At 39.9% G+C, this 25,238-nt stretch overlaps 1 protein-coding gene across 4 annotated transcripts in view; it reads left to right on the plus strand.

Annotated features, from left to right (window-relative positions):
* The window catches only part of robo4 (roundabout, axon guidance receptor, homolog 4 (Drosophila)), a 144,311-nt gene that overhangs the window by 35,569 nt on the left and 83,504 nt on the right, over nucleotides 1–25,238 (plus strand). The gene's annotated exons all lie outside the window — the stretch shown is intronic.

Consider the following 25,238-nt stretch of genomic DNA (forward strand, 5'->3'; position numbering starts at 1 on the left):
GATTCCACCTCCTCTGGCAGTGAGCTCCAACTGGCCTCAGACACAACATAACCCTCAGATCCTCATTATAACTCAATCCTCTCACCTTAAACTTATCCCCTCTTGGTTTTCATATCCTTGTTCAATGGGCTGTTAGAGGGTGCTATTACTTATGGCAGGTTTCTGCGGGACGCCTTGTCACTGAGGTGGCCTAAACTTCCAGACAACTGAAACCTGATATGGGTCTGCTCCAGAATGTATATGATCAACCTCTGCAGCTGGCTTAGATATACGGGGTTTTTTTTGGGTTTATTCCAGTTCTTTCTTCACCATGGCCACTGATTAGTGTGGTAGAAGTAATAACATTTCTGATATTTCAGTGAAATTAATGGCCCTTTCTAATTGAACTCCAAAAATGTTGAAGGTATGCAAGAACTTTAAGGAACATCTCCAATTACGTAGTTGAGATACTGAGTCATCAGACTTCTCAATATTCTTCAATTCTTGTCGAGTTACTTTCAGAGAAACGTTTCTTCATGTAAATGATTTGTCACAACTTTCCCCTTGTGTAGGGGTTATGAAGCTTGTGACCTCCATGATGCTTTCACAGACCCAGGCAAGTGTCAGCCAAAGTAACCATCAAAATGGTTACGATCCAAATGCAAGAATGATCTTGTTCTTTTCCTAGATGTGGGGTTAGTAACAAGTGACCATAACAATGGCGACAGTATCCCCTTGACAAGGAGAAGTAGCTTAAGAGGCAATCTTTCCTAGTCACTTTGATTCTGTGTCAAAATTCTGATTTGGATATGAAAATGCTGCTTTTCCAAGGGTCTTTAATCGCATGACTGTTTGAACTGATTCAGTTTCATTTCTCAAAAGCATGAGTCATAAGCAGGTAGTCTTCTTCTGTTTGAACCTATGTCTTTGAGTAAACATTCTATTGTTTCAGCATTTAAATTGAACATTAAGTAAGCTGTTTACAGCTCTGAGCTTATAGACATGCTGTGTCCAGAATGTTGTTATATGTGTCTTTCCTTGGTCCAAACCTCCACAGTAACTTTACTAAGAAATATATGTAAAATAAATATTAAGGATAAGATAAGCCTGTAACAATCACCTCATTTTTACGATGGTCATCCAGTCCCTATACACCTCCATCCCCAGAAAGAAATTCTATAGACCATCCTCCTTAACCTTTGCTCGGCAAAGGAAAGTTGTTGAACCTCTAATAGCATGGCTTCTTTAGGTACCCAGAAGCACGGACATTGGCAACTGTTTCCTGTTGTTTCCCATAAGGAAAGTGAGAGTGGGATCTTGTCCTGTTTAGAACCACCTGACCAACACCCAACCAGCGGGACCTCCATTGTTGCAGCCAACAAACAAAGTAAACTGGAAATCAGATGTTCGCCGTAACGCTGAATACTAGTGGGGAATGTGCCTACGTGAGATAAACCAGGCTAGAGGGCAGGTAAGATGTGAAAGCAAGCTCTGTCCAAGAATTGTCATGGCAGTAATTTGAAGAGTGCAGTAGACCCCTAGAGTCTTGCCTTGAATCTCTTCCTCTTATAAGCAACACGTGATCAAATCAGGTTTAGTGGGTTCACAGAGAAACAAATCCACATGTAGGCTGAAGAAACACACACAGAGAAATAGTAAAGGGGAAGACACAAAACAACACGGTACTTTAAAAAAATCTAAGCAGTCACACTGGATATAATAATCTCCAATACCAGTAGCTTCTCACTCTTTCACGTTCTCCTTTCTTGCTCACATATGCAGTAATATTCAGTAGCTGGCACACTCTTACTATACAGAGTCTCTACATACACTCCCGACTTCCTGTTCTAATGGAGTACGACACAGTGCTGAGTATTCCCACACAATACCACGCTCCCACTCTCAGTGTAGTGCACACCTTATCAATGACTTCTCCAGCGATGTCCACAGTTCGCGGCCTGATACAGCGCAGTGTTTCTAGTCAGGACCAAGGAGCAAAGAGAATGATCTGGTAGGCTTTTAAAGTACAGTAAGCTGGGGAGTTTGGCTCAGGTAATCGCCAGGTGATTAAAGGGACCAGTGGTCAGGTATGCACTAATGGGTCGGCAAAGCCCAACCTTTATTGGCAGGTGATGCGACTTCCGACTGGGTTCCAGGTGGAGGGTTCACGTGACACTCCACAATCCACGTTCCTGATGAAGAGGCCACATGACCCTCCACCAACCACACACCAACGTAGCCAAAACTTATTTCTGTCATTTAATGATTGACGGATGATGACATGACTGGACCTAGTACACATCAAACAATGATTTGTTTTATGGAATATTTTTACAGCCTTAAGTGGCATCCCGCCAAATATTATCAGAAATATTATTTGAGCAACAGAATCAACTGTAATTCTCTGCCTCGTCATACTGTAATATGATTTCACTGTATCTAAATGAACTGCTTTTTGAGAATTAAGGATAGATTATAATCATGCAATCCAATGGAGTTGGAAAGAGGACAACGTTCATTATTGGATTGCAATAACATTCCTTCATGTGTGAACTTGAAGTTGTAATTTCCCAGTTGTTAAATGGGTTCCATGTTCTTCTTATCGCCGCACAAAATGTCTTGTTCTGCTTTTATTTCGCACCCTGCATTAAAGGTTCCATTCGTCCTAGACAAAACAACATCTTGAGGAGCTCTTTGCACCTTGTTACTAATCTCCAAATCTGTCTTTCTGTATAGACATAGGGGACAAGATCACATTGTAGACTTGCTTTCACTTTAAAATGATGCACATTCCAGTGCATTGCTATTTAATGAACTGCTGGGGGTATTCTGGACAAGGGATTGATGGACACCAGCTTTTGAGCCTCAAGAATTGTTCTTTGCACTGAGAGTCCCTCTGCTGGCTCATGAAACTCACTGCACCCTTGAAATAAGAAAGGGAAGTGGATTCTTCCGTTACTTCAAGAGTCACTGAAATGGAAAAGTGTATTCTGATGAATTTAATTATAGCAGTAACAGTTGCTGAATGCTCGGTATCATAGTTTTAAGTAGCTGTTCAATGCAGCTTGGGGTTAGATTATGTTGTTCAATGAAGGCAAGCATTCTTGCTTTTCAAGTTCCCTGTTATTACATTGTAAAGCTGTCAGGAATTTTTGAGATTTCTAGTGAGTGGAAAATTTTTGGATTCTCATAGTTGCTGTCAATCATCTCCACAACACGCCACTCTGTTTTGCAATATTCTTTCGTTGAACGAAATGACATTCATGATCCGGTGAGAATTCTACAAAATTGGTCCCTTAGAAAATCAGAGCGGAAAACTGTGTGTGGAGCCGAGAGAAATGGGGGAGATATTGAACAGTTTCTTTTCTTCGGTATTCACTAAGGAGAAGGATATTGGGAGATGTGAGATAAAAAAAGCAAATTGGGTAAATATGGGGAATATAGAGATTACAAAAGGTGTAGTTTTAGGGCTTTTGAAGAATATAAAGGTGGATAAGTCTCCGGGACCAGACGGGATCTTCCCCAGGACATTGAGAGAAGAGAAGGAGGAAATAGCAGAGGCTCTGGCGGTAATTTTCCAAATGTCATTAGATATGGGGATAGTGCTGGAGGATTGGCGCATTGCGCATGTGATTCCGTTATTTAAAAAGAGTTCAAGGAGGAAGCCTGGCAACTATCGGCCTATAAGTTTGACGTCTGTGGTAGGTAAATTAATGGAGAAAATTCTTAGAGATAGTACTTATAAACATCTGGATAGACAGGGTCTGATCAGGAGCACTCAACATGGATTTGTGGGAGGAAGGTCATGTTTGACCAATCTGATTGAATTTTTTGAAGAGGTGACTAGGAATGTGGATGAGGGTAGCGCAGTGGATGTTGTCTATATGGACTTCAGTATGGCCTTCGATAAGGTACCACATGGAAGGTTAGTTAGGAAGGTGCAGTCTTTGGGTATAAATTTTGAGATAGTCAAATGGATTGAACATTGGCTGAAAGGGAGAGGCCAGAGAGTGGTAGTGGATAATTGTCTGTCAGGTTGGAGGCCGGTGACCAGTGGTGTGCCTCAAGGATCTGTATTGGGCCCATTGTTGTTCGTTATATACATTAATGATCTAGATGATGGGATGGTGAATTGGATTAGTAAATATGCAGACGATACTAAGATAGGTGGAATAGTGGATAATGAAGAAGGTTTTCAAGGATTGCAGAGGGATTTGGGCTGCTTAGAAAAGTGGGCTGAAAAATGGCAGATGGAATTTAATGCTGATAAGTGTGAGGTGCTTCATTTGGGGAAGAAGAATCAGAATAGGACATACGTGGTAAATGGGAGAGCATTGATGAATACAGAAGAGCAGAAAGATTTAGGAGTAACGGTACATCGTTCCCTGAAGGTAGAAACTCACGTGAATAGGGTGGTGAAGAAGGCTTTTAGTATGCTGGCCTTTATCAATCATTGCATGGAATATAGGAGTTTGGAGGTGATGTTGAGATTGTATAAGAAGTTGGTGCGGCCTAATTTGGAGTTCTGTGTGCAGTTCTGGTCGCCTAATTATAGGAAGGATATAAACAGAGTGGAGAGAGTGCAGAGAAGGTTTACCAGAATGTTACCTGGGTTTAAGCATCTAGAGTATAGGGAGAGATTGGACAGATTAGGTCTTTATTCTTTGGAGCGTAGAAGGTTGAGAGGGGATTTGATAGAAGTATTTAAGATTATGAAAGGGATAGACAGAGTGGATGTGGATAGACTATTTCTGTTAAGAGGAGGAAAGATTAAAACAAGAGGACATGAGTTAAGAATTAAGGGGCAGAGGTTTAGAGGTAACATGAGGGGGAACTTCTTTACTCAGAGAGTGGTAGCCGTGTGGAATGAGCTTCCGGGAGAAATAGTGGCGGCGGAGTCGATTGTATTATTTAAGAAAAGGTTGGACAGGTATATGGATGAGAAGAAGATGGAGGGTTATGGGCATTGTGCAGGGAGGTGGGACTAGAAAGGGGTGTTTGGTTCGGTGCGGACTAGAAGGGCCTAATGGCCTGTTTCAGTGCTGCAATTGTTATGTGATGTTAAGACGTAGAAGGAGGCCACTTTGCCCATCAAATCCATGCTGGGTCACAGTGCAATCCCAATTCCCGACTAATTCTTTCCCCCCCCCCCCCCCCCCGAAGCCTTTTATCTCTGCATTCCCAACCACAACCATTGGGAGAGAATACGTAACAGGATGAATGTCTTCTTTGGCTTGGTTTCGCGGACGAAGGTTTATGGAGGGGTAATGTCCACGCCAGCTGCAGGCTCGTTTGTGGCTGACGAGTCCGATGCGGGACAGGCAGACACAGATGCAGCGGTTGCAAGGGAAAATTGGTTGGTTGGGGTTGGGTGTTGGGTTTTTCCTCCTTTGTCTTTTGTCAGTGAGGTGGGCTCTCCGGTCTTCTTCAAAGGAGGTTGCTGCCCGCCGAACTGTGAGGTGCCAAGATGCACAGTTTGAGGCGATATCAGCACACTGGCGGTGGTCAATGTGGCAGGCCCCAAGAGATTTCTTTAGGCAGTCCTTGTACCTCTTCTTTGGTGCACCTCTGTCTCGGTGGCCAGTGGAGAGCTCGCCATATAACACGATCTTGGGAATGCGATGGTCCTCCATTCTGGAGACGTGACCTACCCAGCGCAGTTTGATCTTCAGCAGCGTGGATTCGATGCTGTCTGACTCTGCCATCTCGAGTACTTCGACGTTGGAGATGAAGTCGCTCCAATGAATGTTGAGGATGGAGAAGAGACGATGCTGGTGGAAGCGTTCTAGGAGCCGTAGGTGATGCCGGTAGAGGACCCATGATTCGGAGCCGAACAGGAGTGTGGGTATGACAACGGCTCTGTATACGCTAATCTTTGTGAGGTTTTTCAGTTGGTTGTTTTTCCAAACTCTTTTGTGTAGTCTTCCAAAGGCGCTATTTGCCTTGGCGAGTCTGTTGTCTATCTCGTTGTCGATCCTTGCATCTGATGAAATGGTGCAGCCGAGATAGGTAAACTGGTTGACCGTTTTGTGTGCCCGATGGAGATGTGGGGGGTGCTGGTAGTCATGGTGGGGAGCTGGCTGATGGAGGACCTCAGTTTTCTTCAGGCTGACTTTCAGGCCAAACATTTTGGCAGTTTCCGCAAAACAGGACGTCAAGCGCTGAAGAGCTGGCTCTGAATGGACAACTAAATCGGCATCATCTGCAAAGAGTAGTTCATGGACAAGTTGCTCTTGTGTCTTGGTGTGAGCTTGCAGGCGCCTCAGGTTGAAGAGACTGCCATCCGTGCAATACCGGATGTAAATAGCGTCTTCATTGTTGAGGTCTTTCATAGCTTGTTTCAGCATCATGCTGAAGAAGATTGAAAAGAGAGTTGGTGCGGGAACGCAGCCTTGCTTCACGCCATTATTAATGGAGAAGGGTTCAGAGAGCTCATTGCTGTATCTGACCCGACCTTGTTGATTTTCGTGCAGTTGGATAACCATGTTGACGAACTTTGGGGGGCATCCAAGGCGCTCTAGTATTTGCCAATGCCCTTTCCTACTCAAAGTGTCGAAGGCTTTGGTGAGGTCAACAAAGGTGATGTTGAATCCTTTGTTTTGTTCTCTGCACTTTTCTCTGCACTGAGGGCAAAGACCATGTCAGTAGTTCCTCTGTTTGCGCGAAAGCCGCACTGTGATTCTGGGAGAACATTTTCGGCGACACTAGGTATTATTCTATTTAGGAGAATCCTAGCGAAGATTTTGCTTGCAATGGAGTGAAGCGTGATTCCCCTGTAGTTTGAGCAGTTTGATTTCTCACCTTTGTTTTTGTACAGGGTGATGATGATGGCATCACGAAGGTCCTGAGGCGGCTTTCCTTGGTCCCAACAAAGCTTGAAAAACTCATGCAGTTTGACATGCAGAGTTTTGCCGCCAGCCTTCCAGACCTCTGGGAGGATTCCATCCATACCTGCTGCTTTGCCACTTTTCAGTTGTTCAATTGCCTTATATGTCTCATCCTGGGTGAGGACCTCATCCAGCTCTAGCCTTAAGGGCTGTTGAGGGAGCTGGAGCAGGGCGGAATCTTGAACTGAGCGGTTGGCACTGAAAAGAGATTGGAAGTGTTCTGACCATCGGTTGAGGATGGAGATCTTGTTGCTGAGGAGGACTTTGCCATCTGAGCTGCGCAGCGGGCTTTGGACTTGGCGTGAGGGGCCGTATACAGCCTTTAGAGCCTCATAAAAACCCCTGAAGTCGCCAATGTCCGCACTGAGCTGGGTTCGTTTGGCGAGGCTAGTCCACCACTCATTTTGGATCTCCTGAAGTTTGCGCTGAAGATGGCTGCATGCGCAACGGAAGGCTCGTTTCTTCTCTGTCCAGGACGGCTTTGCAAGGTGAGCTTGGTGGGCAGCTCGCTTCTTTGCCAGCAGCTCCTGGATTTCCTGGTTGTTTTTGTCGAACCAGTCCTTGTTTTTCCTGGAGAAGCTCAGTACCTCTTCAGTGAATTGCAGTGTAGCAGTATGGCAGTCTTCAGCTGATCCCAGAGGGTTTCTGGGGATGAGTCTGTGAGGCGGATTGCATCCTCGAGCTTTGCTTTGAGGTTTGCCTGGAAGTTTCCTCTCACTTCATCTGACTGCAAGTTTCCAACATTGAACCTCTTTCTGGGGGCTTTACTGTTCCTGGACTTTGGCTTGAAGTGAAGGTTGAGCTTGCAGCGAACCAGCCGGTGGTCAATGTGGCATTCCGCGCTGGGCATGACCCTGGTGTGGAACACATCTCGTTTGTCTCTTTCTCGCACCAGGACGTAGTCCAGGAGGTGCCAGTGTTTGGATCGGGGATGCATCCAGGTAGTCTTCAGGCTGTCCCTCTGCTGAAAAAGAGTGTTTGTAATGACAAGCCGCTGTTCTGCGCAGAGCTCCAACAGGAGGCGCCCGTTGTCGTTGCACTTGCCGACACCATGCTTGCCCAGGATTCCTGGCCAGGTTTCTGAGTCTTTGCCGACGTGAGCGTTGAAGTCGCCAAGGATGACAACCTTGTCGTCTGTAGGGGTGCGTTGAATGAGGTTGCGCTGATCAGTGTAGAACTTGTTCTTTTCTGCTGGTTCCGCCTGGAGGGTTGGAGCATAGACACTGATGAGGGTGAGGCGATGCTTGTTTTGAAGGGGGAGTCGCATGGACATGATCCGGTCCGAGTGGCCTGTCGGGAGGTTTTCAAGTTTGGAGGCAATGGAGTTCTTGACCATGAAGCCTACACCAGATAGGCGTCGTTCATCCATAGGCTTGCCAGACCAGTAGAGTGTGTAGCCCGCGCCGCGTTCTTGGAGGCTGCCTACATCTGCAAGGCGGACTTCACTGAGAGCAGCTATGTCGACGTCAAGTCTGAGGATTTCATGTGCGATGAGGGTAGACCGTTCAGGTCAGTGGCTGTGAGCCTTGTCTAGTATGGTTCTGATGTTCCAGCTTGAGTTTGTGTGCATCTTTTGAGGGGGAGGACGTGGACATGTCCTCGGGCCTGCGCAAAGGAGCTTTTAGATGGAGTGCAGTGTGCGCAGTACTGGCCCCACCCTTTACACCCATGGTTCATGTGCCGTGGCCAAGCAAGCTGGGACGTGGCAGTGAGGTCCTTGGGTCGTAGGTTTTATATCGGAGTGGCCTTCTCCTATGCAGGTTTCTTACCCGGGCTTGAGGGGCCTGCCTCCCCTCCTAGGTCGGACCATACCTGGTCGCAAATCACCTGTGGACATGGCCTAGGTAAGTTTAATTGGGTTCTCTAACTACCTCTGAGGTAGGCCAGGGACCTGGTTGGATTCTGACGGGGTTGACCGAGTCACACCCTTTCTTACTGCTGTGTAACTGGGGTGTAAAAAGCGAGGGGGAGGCGGCGGCCCCAGCCTCGGTAGAGTGAGGCAGGCAGAGGCCCCGGTCCGGGCAGAAGCGAGGGGGAGGCGGTGGCCCCGGCCTTGGCAGAGTGAAGCAGGCAGAGGCCCCGGTCTGGGCAGAGTGAAGCAGGCAGAGGCCCCGGTCTGGGCAGAGTGAAGCAGGCAGAGGCCCCGGTCTGGGAAGAAAGAAGAAGGAGGCGGCGGCCCTGGTCCAGGCAGGATGAATGTAGGATTAGCATAAATGGATGTCTAATAGTTGGCATGGGTGCCTGGCTGAAAGGCTTCATTCTGATTTGTGCACTTTTTTTTGAGTCTATGACATAATACACTAAAAGTATTTTTCAGGGGCCAATTAATTTAAAAACCAATGTGCATTTGGAATGTGGCACCTGGAGGAAACCCACCCGATTAGAATGAGAACTTGTTCAAAGTTCAGATTTATTGTCAGAATATACTCACAGCATCACATGCAACCCTGAGATTCTTTTTCCTACTGGCCAGGCAGAACTTTTACTTACCAGTGGTGCAAAAAAATTGTGCTCAAGAAGAGATATTTATACAAATGAGAAAACAATGTAAACCGAGAAAGAAATGTAAACAAACTGTGCAATGCAGAAAAAAAATCAGTAATAAACAATGTGTAAAGTAAGAGTCCTGAAATGAGTATTTTATTTAGAAGTCTAATGGTGGAGGGAAAGGAACTGTGTCCTGAACCTGGTGGTATTAGTGTTGTGGCACCTATACCTCTTTCCTGATGACAGCAACGAGAACATAGCATGTCCTGGGTGATGTGGATCCTTGAAGATTGCTGTTGCTCTCTGATGGTAATGTGGCATATAGGATTTTCTTGATGGTGAGGAGAGCTTTGCCTGTGATTTACTGTCCTCTGTTACTACCTTTTGCAGAGTTCTCTACTCAGAGGTACTGGTGCCCCCATTACCAGGCTATTATGCAGCCACTCAGCATCTGTGCTGGATTATGGTATTGTGGGGCCTGTCGTAAATATTTTAAAGAGGCCCTAAATAGTGCCAGCTGGTGCATGTGCAGTGAGGAAAAGGCGGGGGGGAAGCACTTACACTGAAATTGCTCCTCACCCCTGTTAAAACTTGCACATTTTGTTAAAAGAAACTTGTGGTGGTGGCTGGTGGCATGCGGGATCAATGTCTGTCTTCATTACCCATAATCCCCCACGCAGCTGGAACCGCACTGCGTTTCCATGGCGGTGACACTGGCAGAGTGGTTCCAGCTACATGGGGCATTATGGGTAACCAATGTGATGATATGTAATTACACCACTAGGTCACCAGGGATCATCCCGGTGACCTTATATATAAAGCAGTCCAGAGCTACACTCTAGCCTTCCAGGTTTGTCTTGCAGAGAGACAAGACCTCTTAGTGTACATATTAGTTGATTAAAGCTGTCTTATACTCGCACTGCTGGTGTGGTTATTGTCAGTACAACCAAGATAACCATTGTCCCCGCATTGAGCCGTCGCGAATAGTCTGTGTTGATAACCCCGATTTAAATTTAAGGTTAGTGATTTTTAGCCAATTCTAACTTCATTACCCATAATCCCCCACGCAGCTGGAACCGCACTGCGTTTCCATGGCGGGGTTATTAATGGGGTTATTAACACAGTGGAATCTGATAGCTGCTGCACAAAGACTAAAACAAAAATGTTTCTTACAGTTCCCAGTACATAAATGCGGGGCCTGTAGTATTTGCTACTCTTGTTACTATGTTAATCCGACCCTGGTCAACACACTTTCCACTACACAGCTGTAGAAGTTTGCAAAGGTTTCTGATGTCATACCGAACCTCCACAAACTCCTGGGGAAGTAGAGGTGCTGACGTTCTTCACAGTGACCACCGTGTGTTGGGTCCAGGAAAGGTTATCTGAGATGGTGACTCCCAGGAATTTAAATTTGCTCACCCTTTGATTTTTTTTTCCCCCCCAATGATCACTGGATTGTACACCTTCCTAAAGTCCACAATCAACTCCTTGGTTTTGGTGACATTGAGTGCAAAGTTGCTGCTCGTGCACCATTCAACCAGATTTTCAGTCTTCTTTCTGTATGCTGAATCATCACCTCTTTTTATACAACCCATTAATGTGGTATCGTCAGCAAATTAGTAAATTCCATGCAGGGAGACTGGAGGGTTGGATCAACCATTGGAGCTGTGAGATGTCAGCTCTACAAGCTGTGCTGCCTATTCTCAAGCCTTTCTCACTTTAAAGTATTTTGAATCTGTCTTGCATTGTTGCATTAGGTAGGAGTGAGTTCAATAGTGGCATAAACTTGGTACAGATGAGAGAAAGGGGGTTGGTGCCAGGAGAGCAACCTCTCCCTCACTGTCAACAAGACTGAAGAACTGGCTATAGACTTGCAGAGCAGAGCTCACCATTCTGTCCGCATTGAGGAGGCAGAAACAGCTTGAAACTTCTGGTGTTAAGAATTTCCAGTGACTTCCACTGGTCCACCCACGTCAATGCCATGGCTAACAAACTGCACCATTGCCTCAGAAGCCTGAGGGAACTTAGCATTATCACCAGCACCCTTAACAACTTTGACATCCTGCCGGGGGTGCGTCACTGAGTGGGACAGGAACTGCTCTGCCTCAAGACCTCAAGAAACTGCAGAGGACGTGGATCAGCTCATCAGCCCACCTCCCACCTTCCTTCTGTCGACTCCATCTCTCTTGGGAAAGCAGCCAAGATGTTAAAAGTCTCATTCCACCCTGCCTGTCGAGTTGAACATTCATGAGTGTGAGATGTGTACTGGATTGCTTGCAAAACGACCTCTGTCATTACATCTTGATACATGTGACAATGAACAAAAAAATTCCCTGCTGCTTGGATTATAGTTCCTTCGAATAGATAAAATATGATTTTTTTATTGAACTCTTTCACATTTTTGTCCTATTATTAATTTTTTAATTTCAAGTTTTGAAATGATTAAAAAGTTAGGTAAAATTATTTTTTAATTAATTTATTGGCTGCTTAAATCTGGTTAAGATGTCTCTGCAGAACTTCATTAGAAGTGATGCTTGACAGTAACTGATTTTGGTGTGAAAGGGGAAGACCAGACTCAAAGATCACTGAATCTTCAAGACCAGCATCAAATCGTGATTGTAGGGTCCTTCCCCATATTATTAAGTAAAGTCCATTTCACATTTTTCACCATGATTGTTTAATAGAGGATTCATCGCATTGGGAAGTTCAGGTTTGTTTCGTGGGCCATTTAATTTCTGCTTGAAGTGTGGTCAATCTCATTGTGAAATAAATAAAGCAGCCAATCTGCACACAGCAAGACTCAAGAATCAGATTCATTCAAAGAGTTAATCTCCTTGTTGCATTGACCAAAAGAGAAAGTGGTCAGGAGGGTGACTTTGATAATGGGCTTATTGATCATTTGTATTTATTTGCCATCTTGGAGCATCTTGCATATTTCTCACAATAAATTAGTTGATGAAAATAATTTTACAGCTAAATATCGTAGTTTATTTCCTCCAAAAATAATTCAGAAATGGGAGTGAGGTTCATGAGCCTTTTTTTCCCCCTTTGTTTTGCTGCTGGCCTAGACTAGAGCAGTAAGAAACTTTGACAGCCACAGCACCTTTCATGGATCTTTGAAGTATTAGAATTTTTGAAAATGCAGCAATTAGTTTGGTTCTGTCAGGAACACAACAAAGTTCAATGGATGGCTTGGGGGAGGGTCTGAGGCCAACCGCTAGTTCGAGACCCAACCTTGGATAGTCCCCATTTAAAATGAACTTTGCCACTTCGCATTCAAGACGCAAGGAGGCCAAGAGCCCCTCATATCTCCTCCATCATTCACCTCAGTGCCATTTCAATGCACTGTCCAACCCCCTTGATGCCTGCCCTATACTCAGCAATTGCATGTCCCCAGCCCTTCTGGGGGGGGAATTCCAAAGATTCAATATATTGTGGGGGTTCTTTTTATAATTTTTTATTTTTCACTCTGTGAACCTTACCAACCAAAATATGTACAAACGTTTCTCATTTAATATACACAGTGACATTTTCTCCCTTTTTTTCCCCCTTATCCTCCCTCCCCTCTTCCCACCCCCCCTCCAAAACCCATAAATATTCAACATATACAATACAATAAAACCATAAAACAATATCTTCACACAAAGGAAAATAAACAAGAAAAATGCGTAATCGATTTGTTACACACTGAATCAAGTCATTTTGTCTTCTTATCATTTTAGGGGGTGGAGGTCCGAGGCAAGCTCTCTCTGTTATGTTCCATGTACGGTTCCCAAATTTGTTTAAATAATGTGACTTTATTTTTTAAATTATATGTTATTTTTTTCCAATGGAATACATTTATTCATTTCCATGTACCATTGCTGTATTCTCATGCTCTCTTCCATTTTCCAAGTTAACATTATACATTTTTTTGCTATCACTAAGGCTATCATAATGAATCTTTTTTGCGCTTTATCCAATTTGAGGCCTAATTCTTTACTTCCTATGTTACTTAAAAGAAAGATCTCTGGATTTTTTGATATGTTATTTTTTGTGATTTTATTTAATATCTGATTTAGTTCTTCCCAAAACGCATTCACTTTCATACATTGCATGTACTGTTGTTCCCATTTCCTTCTTAGAGCGAAAACATCTATCTGATAATGTTGGATCCCATTCTTTTAATTTTTGAGGAGTGATATATAACCAATTATACTGTCTCATGCATAACCTTGTGTTTGTATTCTTCATAGTTCCAGAACATAACTTTTCCCATGCTTAATTTTCTATCTTTATGTTTAAATCCTTTTCCCACTTCTGTTCAGGTTTATAGTTTATTTCATCATTTTCCTTATCTTGCAGCTTAATGTACATGTTGGTTATAAATCTTTTAATTATTATTGTGTCTGTAATCACATATTCAAAGATGCTTCCTTCTGGTAATCTCAATCTGTTTCCCAATTTATCCTTTAAGTTGGCTTTCAGTTGATGGTAAGCAAACATTGTACCATGAGTTATTCCATATTTGTACTTCAGCTGTTTAAATGTTAATAAATTTTCTATTCTTTTGATTCCTTTTCTCTCCCATTCTCTAAAGGAAAGGTTGTCTATTGTAAAAGGGATTAGTGGATTTTGCATCAATAATAATTTTGATATTTGTTAATTCATTTTTTTTACTTTCTAAGTGGATCTTCTTCCATATATTACGTAAATGATGCAATACTGGTGAGCTTTTATATTGCACCAACTTTTCATCCCGCTTATATGTTCCGGTACCATCTCCCCTATTTTATCTAGTTCTATCTTAGTCCAGTCAGGTAAAAATCTGATAAATACCTTAATTGTGCAGCTCTTTAATAATTTCTAAAGTTTGGTAACTGAAAATCACCTTGATTATACCTCTCTGTTAATTTATCTAACGCTCCCCTTGGTTTCCCCCCTTTCCACAAGAATTTCCTTATTATTCTCTTTAGTTCATTAAATAATTTTTCTGTGAAGGGAATTGGTAACGTTTGAAATAAGTATTGTATCCTTGGAAACACGTTCATTTTAATGCAGTTTACCCTCCCTGTCAATGTTAGCGGTAATTCTTTCCAATGTTCTAAGTCTTCCTGCAATTTCTTTACTAGTGGCTGATAAGTTAGTTTGTACAAGTGGCTTAAGTTATTATCTAACCTGATCCCTAGGTATCTGATTGCTTATGTTTGCCATTTAAATGGTGATTCTTTTAAAAATTCTGTATAATCTGCATTACTCATTGGCATCACTTCATTTTTCTTTGTGTTGATCTTGTACCCCGATATTTCTCCATATTCCTTCAAGTTCTTATGTAATTTTTTTATTGATATCGCTGGTTCTGTTAGGTATACTATGATGTCATTTGCAAATAAGCTGATTTTATACTTCTCCTTTATTTTTATCCCTTTTATTTTATTTTCTATTCTTATCAGTTCTGCCAAAGGTTTTATTGCTAAGGCGAACAATGAGGGGGGATAATGGACATCCCTGTCTAGTTGACCTAATTAATTTAAATTGGTTCGACACATATCCATTTACTGCTACCTTCACCAACAGTCCATTACACAATGCTTTGATCCAATTAATATATTTTTCTGGTAGATTGAACTTCTGTAATACTTTAAATAAGTAGTTCCATTCTACTCTGTCAAAGGCTTTTTCTGCATCTAAAGCAACAGCCACTGTTGGTTTCTTATTTCCTTGAACTGTATGAATTAGGTTAATAAGTTTACATACATTATCCGCTGTTCCTCTTTTTTTAAATAAATCCAGTTTTATCTTGTTTTACTATCTTTGGAACACAATCGGCCAATCTGTTTGCTAATAATTTTGCTATTATCTTATAATCTGAGTTGAGTAGAGATGTTGGTCTATATGATGTCGGTGTTAATGGATCCTTCCCACTCTTTGGTATTGCTGTAATTATTGCTGTCTTACATGAATCTGGCAAGTTTTGTGTTCCAGGAGAGGAGGAATTAATAACTCTTTAAATGTTTTATAAAATTCTATTGGAAATCCATCCTCTCCTGGTGTTTTTATTATTTGGCAGCTTTTTTAATATATCCTGTACTTCCTCTATTTCAAATGGTTTTATTAGTTTGTTTTGTTCCTGTTCTTGCAATTTCGACAGTTCAATTTTAGCTAAAAACTCCTCTATTTTATCATCTTTCCCCTTGTTCTCAGTTTGGTATAATTGTTCATAAAATTCCTTAAAGTTTTAATTAATCTCTGTTGGGTTATATGTAATTTGTTTGTCCTTTTTCCTTGATGCCAATACAGTTCTTTTAGCTTGTTCTGTTTTAATTTGCCAGGCTAATATTTTGTGTTTTTTCTCCCAGTTCGTAATACTTTTGCTTTGTTTTCATTATGTTCTTACCTTATACGTTTGTAATGTTTTGTATTTTATTTTTTTGTCCACCAATTCTCTCTTTTTCGTTATATCATCCCTTTTTAGTAGTTCCTTTTCTGTACTTTCTATCTCCCTTTCCAACTGCTCTATTTCACGATTGTACTCCTTTTTCATCTTAGTTACATAACTTATTATCTGTCCTCTAATGAAGGCTTTCATTGTGTCCCATAATATAAATTTGTCTTTTTACTGATTCTGTGTTTATTTCAAAATATGTTTTAATTGGGGGGGTGGGGCATGGCAAGATGGCTTAGAGTCTAGACGTGTGATCTCGACCTCTCTGGCCGGACTTTTAAGTACCTGTTTTTTAACCCCTTGTTTTCAAGTTTAAACTTTTAAAATTTTAGTTTAAAGTATTAAGGAACTTTTATGGCCATTAATGGTAAAAAGGTTAAACCTCAAGTGCAGAAGAAGTTACATTTTTGAAGTTGTAGATTTGGGGCCTAAACAACTTGCTACAGCTGTTAATGATTCAGAATAGCAGAGTTTTTTTTTATCTTGAATTGAGTCAAGAGGTCATTTAACGTCGACGTCGATTTTATCCAGTTAAAGAAGCTTTGTGGCGCAAAGGTTATAAGTCTGCTTTTCGCTATCCGGCAGTGTTGAAGGTGTTTTATGGAGACTATCAATCTCGGTTTTTTTGAGAATGATCGTGAAGCAATGATTTTTGCTGATTCATTGCCAGATATAAGAGGACAAAGACATAGTCCACCATTGTCTCCTAAAGAAAAATCTGGTTGTTCTGGAAATGGAAGAAATGGCAGAAATGGGAAAAACGGGAATGGAAAGAGTCCAACTTCTTTTGAAATGGGAGCTCCGAGTTTGAATAGAATTCCGAGGATGAATAGAAGAATTTTCTTATTCTTATTTTACTTTTTATGTTATTATGATATTTTGATGTTATTCTTTGTTCGGCTGGGGAGGGAGAGATTTGCTCTAAGTTCTATTAGTCATCAGCCACTGGTGGGTGATCCACACCCAAATTTTGTTTAGGGATTACTACCTTTTGGTAGCTTTTTTTTGGGGGGGGTTTAATTTTAAAATTTTTAAAAATTTTCATTTTATCTAGCCTTTGTGATTTTTGTTCTCCTATTGGAGGGCCTATTTACATTGATTTAAGTTTTCATATAAAGATATTATTAGTTTTTAGTAATATTAGTAGATATGTCAAAGTTGAGGTTTGCTACTTTTAATGTTCGAGGTTTAAACAGTCCGATTAAGTTTAAGCGAGTCTTAGCGTATATTAAGAAAATGAAAATTGATGTTGCTTTTTTACAAGAAACACATTTGAATGTCAAGGAAAGTATGAAATTGAAGAGGGACTGGGTTGGGCATGTATATTCTTCTTCATTTACCTCCAGGGCTAAAGGCGTAGCAATTTTGATACATAAAAAAATATCTTTTGTATTACAATCAATGGAGGAAAAGGCAGGATGTATTCTTAAATTGAATTGTAAGATTTTTAGTGAATTTTGGACTTTACTTAATATTTATGCCCCAAATGCAGATGATGAAATATTTATTTCAGATGCATTTTTATATCTGGGTCAGGCTAATGAGAATATTTTAGTTGGTGGTGATTTTAATTGTGTTTTGGAACCTTTATTAGATAAATCTCCGAAGAAAGTTAAGAAATTTAAAATGGTTCAAGCGTTGATGAAAGATCTTAATTTAGTAGATATTTGGAGACGTTTTAATCCGACAGAGAAAGATTTCTCCTTTTACTCATTTAGACATGAATCGTTTTCAAGGATTTACTTTTTTTTAGTATCGGCACATTTACAAGGTAAAATATAACAAGTGGAATACAAAATTAGGGTGATTTCAGATCATTCTTTGTTATATTTTACATATGCAACCTCTGAGAAAATTCAAGTGGCCTATCGTTGGAGGTTTAATACAATGTTATTAAAAATATGGAATTTATTGATTTTTTGAAAAAACAAATTAATTTTTATTTGAAAGAAAATTCTAATTCTGTTCAAAGTAAGTTTGTATTATGAAATACAATGAAAGCTTATTTGAGAGGACAAATAATTATACTTCTAAAATAAAAAAGAATCGATTAAATCAGAGTCTTGAATTGGAGAAACAGATTGAGTTAGAAAAGGAATTTCAGAAAGATGCTACAGAAGATCAGAAAATAGAATTATCCAGGTTGAAACTGGAATATAATACTTTGCAATCTTATCAATTTGAATGTATGATTAATAGGACTAAACAACAGTATTATGAATGGGGAGAGATAGCACATAAGGTATTGGCATGGCCATGAAAGAAAGAACAGGTTTCGAGGACTATTAATGCTGTTAGACGTAATTCTCTTATTACTTATTAACCTCGTGAGATTAATGATGAATTTTTTTCATTTTATAAAAAGTTATATATATCTGAAGGAAAACAAGAAAATGGATTGATTGATCTTTTTTTTATCACAGTTGAATTTACTGACATTAGAAGATTCAGATATACAGGAGTTGGAAGTACCATTTACTGATTTGGAAATTAAAATGGCTATGATGGAAATGCCGAACGGTAAATCGCCTGGTGATGATGGATTTTCGGCTGAATTTTATAAAATTTTTTATGATGATTTTTCTACAGTATTTGGAGATGTATTACGTCAAGTTAGAGAACACTATGAATTACCTGAGTCTTGCTCTAGTGCTTTAATTACAGTAATCCCAAAAAAAGATAGAGATCCTTTGAAAGTATTTTCATATAGACCAATTTCGTTGTTAAACGTAGATTATAAAATAATAGCTAAAATTTTAGCAAATAGATTGGCTAAACTTTTACCTAAGTTGATTCATATGGATCAGACAGGTTTCATAAAGAATAGATATGCCTCAGATAATATTTTGCGTGTGATTAGTTTGATTAATAGATTTCGACAATCTTTAGATCACCCGATGGTGATATCTTTAGATGCAGAAAAAGCATTTGATAGAGTTGAGTGGAATTTTTTGTTTAAAGTTCTGGAGAAATTTAAGTTTAGTCCTATCTTTATTGGTTGGATTAAGGCTTTATATAGTAAACTGGTAGCTAGAGTATTGACGAATGGTTTGATTTCGGAACTGTTTAAATTGACTCAATCAAGTCGTCAAGGTTGTCCTTTATCACCAGCTTTGTTTGTGTTAGTGATCGAACCTTTAGCTCAGTTGATAGGACAAAATGCACAGATACAAGGTATGAAAATTTTAGATGAGGAATATAAAAATAATTTATTTGCCGATGATGTATTTGTGTATTTAACAAATCCAGCTCAATCACTTTTGCACTTGAAGGAGTGTCTGATGAAATATGGATATCTTTCAGGATATAAAATTAATTGGGGAAAAAAGTGAAATATTATCGGTAAGTGAAGGAGATTATTCAGTTTATAATAATATTATTAATTTGAAATGGACGGATCGAATTAAGTATTTGGGTATAATTTTGAATGTTAATTATCAATCTTTATATAAATTAAATTATGTTCTGTTAATAAAAAAAATTTAAAACTGATTTGATTAAATGGAAAGATTTACCTATTTTATTGGGTAGGATAAATACGATTAAGATGAATATCTGTTTCAATCCATTCCGTAGTTACTTGATAATATTTTTTTTTTCGGGATTTGAATAAAATGGTTAGGGAGTTTTTATGGAGAGGTAAATTTTCAAGAGTAGCCTTGAATAAATTAACTTGGAAATATGAGTTTGGGGGATTACGTTTACCACATTTTCGAAATTATTATGAAGCAGCCCAACTTAAATTTATTAGTTCATTGATGGATTTGGAACGGCCCCCTAGTTGGGCCAAAATTGAGATGGCAAATATTTCTGAATTTTAAATACATCAATTTTTGTTTAGATGGAATATAAATTTGCTACAGCAACATAATGTGCCTATATTAAAACATTTAATGAAGTTATGGACAAAGGAAAAGTAAATGATAGGCTCTAGGGGTGAATTATCAGCTTTGACTCTGTTGTATAATAATCAACTTATTTCTTTTTCAATACACAATTGAAGTTTATTACATTGGAGATTTAAAGGTGTGGAAAATTTGAGAGATTCTTTTAAAGAAGGTAAATTTTTATCTTTTAATCAGATGAGGGACAGTTATGGTATTGATAAGAATTCTTTGTTTCTTTATTATCAAATTCGATCTTTGGTAAAGCATGTGTTTGGTAGAGATATGATTTTACCTGAAATGACTAAATTTGAGACTTATGAAGGCACCAGAGAAGGGTTATATTTCAGTTATGTATCAAATATTACAGGATGGTATGGATAAAAAGGGTTGGGATAAATCCAAAAGTAAATGGGAAGTGGATATTGGTTTTATTTTTTCTGAGGCTGATTGGTCAGATATTTGTTATGATAGTGTAACTAGATTGATAAATGCACGCCATGCAATGATTAATTATTTTTTACATCAATTATATTTAACACCTGAAAAACTAAAAAAGTATGGTTTTCATGAATCAGATTTGTGTTTTAGATGTGGTAACGCTGTTGGAACTTTTTTTCATGCTGTCTGGTCATGTATACATATACAATCTTTTTGGAAGAAAATTCAATTGTTTTTAGAATACCTGTATAAGATTAAAATACCTTTAGATCCGACAGTATTTTTATTGGGCAGTTTGCAACCTCTGAAAGGTTTGGGATTAGATAAAATTTCAACTTGCTTTTGTATATTTAGCACTATCTGTAGCGAAAAAATGTATTGCTAGTACAGATATGATTGATATTAATAGATGGCATAATGAGATGAAATATTGTTTCTTTGGCTTGGCTTCGTGGACGAAGATTTATGGAGGGGGTAAATATCCAAGTCAGCTGCAGGCTTGATTGTGGCTGACAAGTCCGATGCGGGACAGGCAGACACGGTTGCAGCGATTGCAGGGGAAAATTGGTTGGTTGGGGTTGGGTGTTGGGTTTTTCCTCCTTTGTGCATAATGAGATGAAATATTGCTTAATAATGGAAAAAATACATATGTTTCGCGTGATAACTATAGTTTTTTATTAATAAGTGGTTATTATATTCAGAATATTTACATTTTGATTTACATTTATTAAATCTCAATATGTATGTTTAATTTTTCCTTAATTTTTTTTTCTCTTTCTTTATGGCTCTCCTTAGGAGAGTTGGTTGGGGGGGGGGGTCTTTTTTTTTTCTATAAAATATAACGTTCATGTTTATGGTTAATTGTTGTATATGTTATTTACTATTTGTATTTTGAACGAATAAATAAAGTTTAAAAAAAATGTTTTAATTTGGCATTCAATAAACTCTCTAAATACCTTCCTTTTAAGTAGCATGGAGTTTAACCTCCATCTATATGTTCTTAGTGGGATGTCCTCCAGTTCTATTGCTAATAACAGGGTGAATGATCTGATAGTAGTCTAGCTTTATATTCAGTTTTCCTAACTCTCCCTTGAATATGGGCCGACAACAAAAACATATCAATCCTTGAGTATGTTTTATGCCTACTCGAAAAATATGAATATTCCTTCTCTCTTGGGTGATGCCTCCTCCATATATCCATAAGTTTCATTTCCTACATTGATTTAATCATAAATTTAGCTACTTTATTCTATTTGCTTGTCTTTTATCCAGTTTTATCCAACATTGGATCCAAATTAAGATTAAAATCCCCTTCCTATCAATATATTTCCTTGTGTGTCTGCAATCATCAAAAAAATATCCTGCATGAACTTTTGATCCTCCTCGTTAGGTGCATATATATTGATCAAATTCCAAAATTCTGAGTATATCTGACACTTTATCATTGCATGTCTCCCTGCTGGATCTATTATTTCCTCCTCTATTTTGATTAGTACATTTTTGTTAACTAGTGTGACTACACCTCTAGCTTTTGAATTATAGGATGCTGCTGCTTCGTGTCCTACCCAGTCTCTCTTTAATTTATGTTCCACTTCAGTTAGATGCGTTTCCTGTACAAATGCTATATCTATTATTTCTTTCTTCAGTAAATTTAGTAGCCTCTTTCTTTTAATTTGGTTATGTATTCCATTAATGTTTATAGTTATATAGTTCAACGTGGCCACTTTATATCTTGCTTACACTTCTTTTCCGTTTCATCCCATCCTCCATCCCCCTTTTTCCCAGTTTCATCTCTTAGTTTTCCCTTTTTAAAAATGTACGACAACACATTTAAAACATTAAAATACTCCCAACAATTCCCACACCCAATAATACCTTAACCCCAAATGCTCCTCCCCTCCTTTCCATTTGGATTGTGATCTTGCTTGTAAGCATCAACTGATTTTGCAGTGACAGATATTCCCTCTCCCCCAGCCCCCCCAGAAAACTTTTTTTTCTACATATAACAAAGCTCTTTTTTTCCCCTTCCTTCCTTCCCTTCTCTTTTCCCTCTTAAGTTCTTTACACATACATTGTTTTTACATCTTTATATATACTTTATCGCCGTCTTTCATTCTTGTTACATCTCCTGTCCTGCAAACATTCTGTGAATTCTGGATCTGAGAACAGTCTGTTTTGCTCCCCGGGTATAAATATTTTAATCACAGCTGGATGTCAACATGAATTTATAACCTTTTTTCCATAAAATCGTTTTTGCTGTATTAAACTCCTTCCTCCTCTTTAAGAGTTCAAAACTGATGTCTGGTTAAAAAAATATTTTTTGACCCTTGTATTCCAATGGCTTAATATCTTCTCTAACTTTATTCCTTGCCCGTTCCAGTATATTGTCGTATATCTCAAAAATTTTACTAAGATGGATCTTGGTTTTTGATGTGTCTGTGGTTTTGGAGCTAATGCTCTGTGTGCCCTTTCTATTTCAATTTCTTCCTGCATTTCTGTTGTTCCCAGGACTTTTGGGATCCATCCTTTTATAAATTCCTTCATGTCTGTGCCTTTTTCACCCTCCTTCAGGCCCACTATTTTTATATTGTTTCGCCTACTATAATTTTCCAACATATCAATTTTCTGAGATAACAACTCTTGTGTCTCTTTTTGTCACTTGCTTCCAATTTTTCTCTTGTCATTTACTTCCATTTCTACAGCTGTTTTCCACTCTTCCACATTCTCTACTCTTTTCCCTATTTCTGTCATGACCATTTCTAAACTTTGCATTTTATCTTCGGCTCTTTTCATTTTTTCTTTTTCTTTTCTTTCTTTGGCTTGGCTTCGCGGATGAAGATTTATGGAGGGGTAATGTCCACGTCACCTGCAGGCTCGTTTGTGGCTGACAAGTCCGATGCAGGACAGGCAGACACGGTTGCAGCAGTTGCAAGGGAAAATTGGTTGGTTGGGGTTGGGTGTTGGGTTTTTCCTCCTTTGTCTTTTGTCAGTGAGGTGGGCTCTGCAGTCTTCTTCAAAGGAGGTTGCTGCCCGCCGAACTGTGAGGCGCCAAGATGCACGGTTTGAGGCGGTATCTTTTAATTTCTTTTAATTGGACTAAATTCTAATGATAACCATCCTTTTAATGATCTCATTTGTTCTTCAAAAAAGGCTTTATCTATATTCTGTCCATCTGTTTTACCTTCTATTTCTCTATGAAGATCTTGGTCTTCTCTTCTTTGTGTCTGTATCTCTTTTGTTTTTCCTGATGAGCTGCTTGTATCTCTTTGTCAGGACTCCTTGCTGGGCCTCTTGCTGTTGGTCCTCCCCTCCTAGGCTGCCTGTCGGCCGGGCCTCCTGCCCTTGATCCTCTTGTCCGACACCCCGCCGTCTTTCTCCCTCGTCTGTTTCCTGCCGCCATCCTCATATTCCAGCTGAGCGCCCTGGTATTGGGCGTCCTTCAGCTGGTCACGCTGTGGCTGCCCACTCCTCTGCTGAGCACCCCTCCTGTCGGTGTTTTCATTTTCCTTTCATTGCGCACTTTGTTTGGCTCCGAGAGCCATTTTTGAAGTCCATCGGTCGGGAGGTCGCAACAATGCAGGGCAGGCACCAACCTCGGGGATCGGGCGCTCCTCGCCACCACAGCTCCCTGTTCCTTCGTGCAGGTAAGGCCGCCTTCTTTCTTCTCTGGTGACCTTTTTTTCGGTTGTTTTTACTTTCTCCTCCTTGGGTGCCATCTTCTTTCTCTTCTCTGCAACTTTATCTTCTATTTCTTATATTTTATATTTGTTGAGCTTTATCTTTTCCTAACTTTTTTCTCTTTTTCTGGAGAGAGCTAGTTTTACCCGACTGGCCACTACTCCATCACGTGACTCTCCTCAATATATTGTGGGTTGAAGGCTTTTCATCTCCTGATCTTGAATCTCTTGCTCTCCTGGTTCTAGCTGCTCTCCCACTCCCAACCAGAGGCAGCATCATCCCTCATTTTCCATAAGACCAAGATCATCTTTCATAATTGCATAAGAAATAGGAGCTGGAGTCGGCCATCTGGCCCGTCAAGCCTGCTCTGCCATTCAATGAGATGATGGCTGATCTGATGATAGGCTCATCTCCACATACCTGTATCTTCACCATATCCCTTAATTCCCCTACATGTAAAAATCTATCCAACCTTGTCTTAAGTATATTTATTGAGGTCATCTCCACTACTTCAATGGGCTGTGAATTCCACAGATTCACCAGCCCCTGGGAAAAGCAATTCCTCCTCATCTCTGTCCTCAATCTACTCCCCTGAATCTTGAGGCTATGTCCCCTAGTTCTAGTCTCTCCATAGAGATGGTAAACCCGGTCGGCTTAATCTTCCCTTATGGGACAAATCCTCCATCCCAGAAATTTAGAATCTTCCAGAACAAATTGGGATTTTCATTTCCTCTGGTGTGGGTAATCTTAGAGACACAGGACACTGTAGATCCTGGCATCTAGAGCAAAAAGAAACAGCTGGAGAAACTCTGCCATCGAGCAGTATCTTGGTGGGGGGGGGAGGGGGTTGAAATGGACATTTGACATTTTGGATTGAGACTCGAAATACCATCCAAATGCGGGGTCTCCATGGACGCTGAGTTCGACAACAGTTTGCTTTTCGTTCATGCGTCCATTATACCATTATGAATTCTTCATCGAAGTCTCTTTCTGGTAGGCTCAGGGCATGAGGGAAATCATGTCCTGGAATGAAGGATTTAAGATTATAATTAGTCACGGCTGTGACTAAAGAATACATTTAGTGGTTAATCTAGCCCTTCCTGTTGTTATTCAATGCAAGGCGCTTCTTGAAACCCTGTTCAAGTTTATTATCATTTTCTGTATATATAAAACATTTCTCTAGAACACATGCACGCACAAAACACAGCACATAAAATTCTCATGTATACATAGAGATATAATTTAAATATAATATAAAAGTTTTGGGATGATTTCCTCAGTTTACAGGATACTATTCCTCAATCTGCAAGAAGTTATTTTCCAGCCTGGCAGTCTTGATTTTAGATACGCATTTAGATATATTACATACAACATGGTAACAGGCCCATCAAGCCCACGCCACCCAAATACCCCCATTTTTTTTTTTTTTTTTGAAGGGTGGGAGGAAATAGGAGCACC

This window comes from Narcine bancroftii, chromosome 8 (genome assembly GCF_036971445.1).
Source record: "Narcine bancroftii isolate sNarBan1 chromosome 8, sNarBan1.hap1, whole genome shotgun sequence".
Lineage (NCBI taxonomy): Eukaryota > Metazoa > Chordata > Chondrichthyes > Torpediniformes > Narcinidae > Narcine > Narcine bancroftii.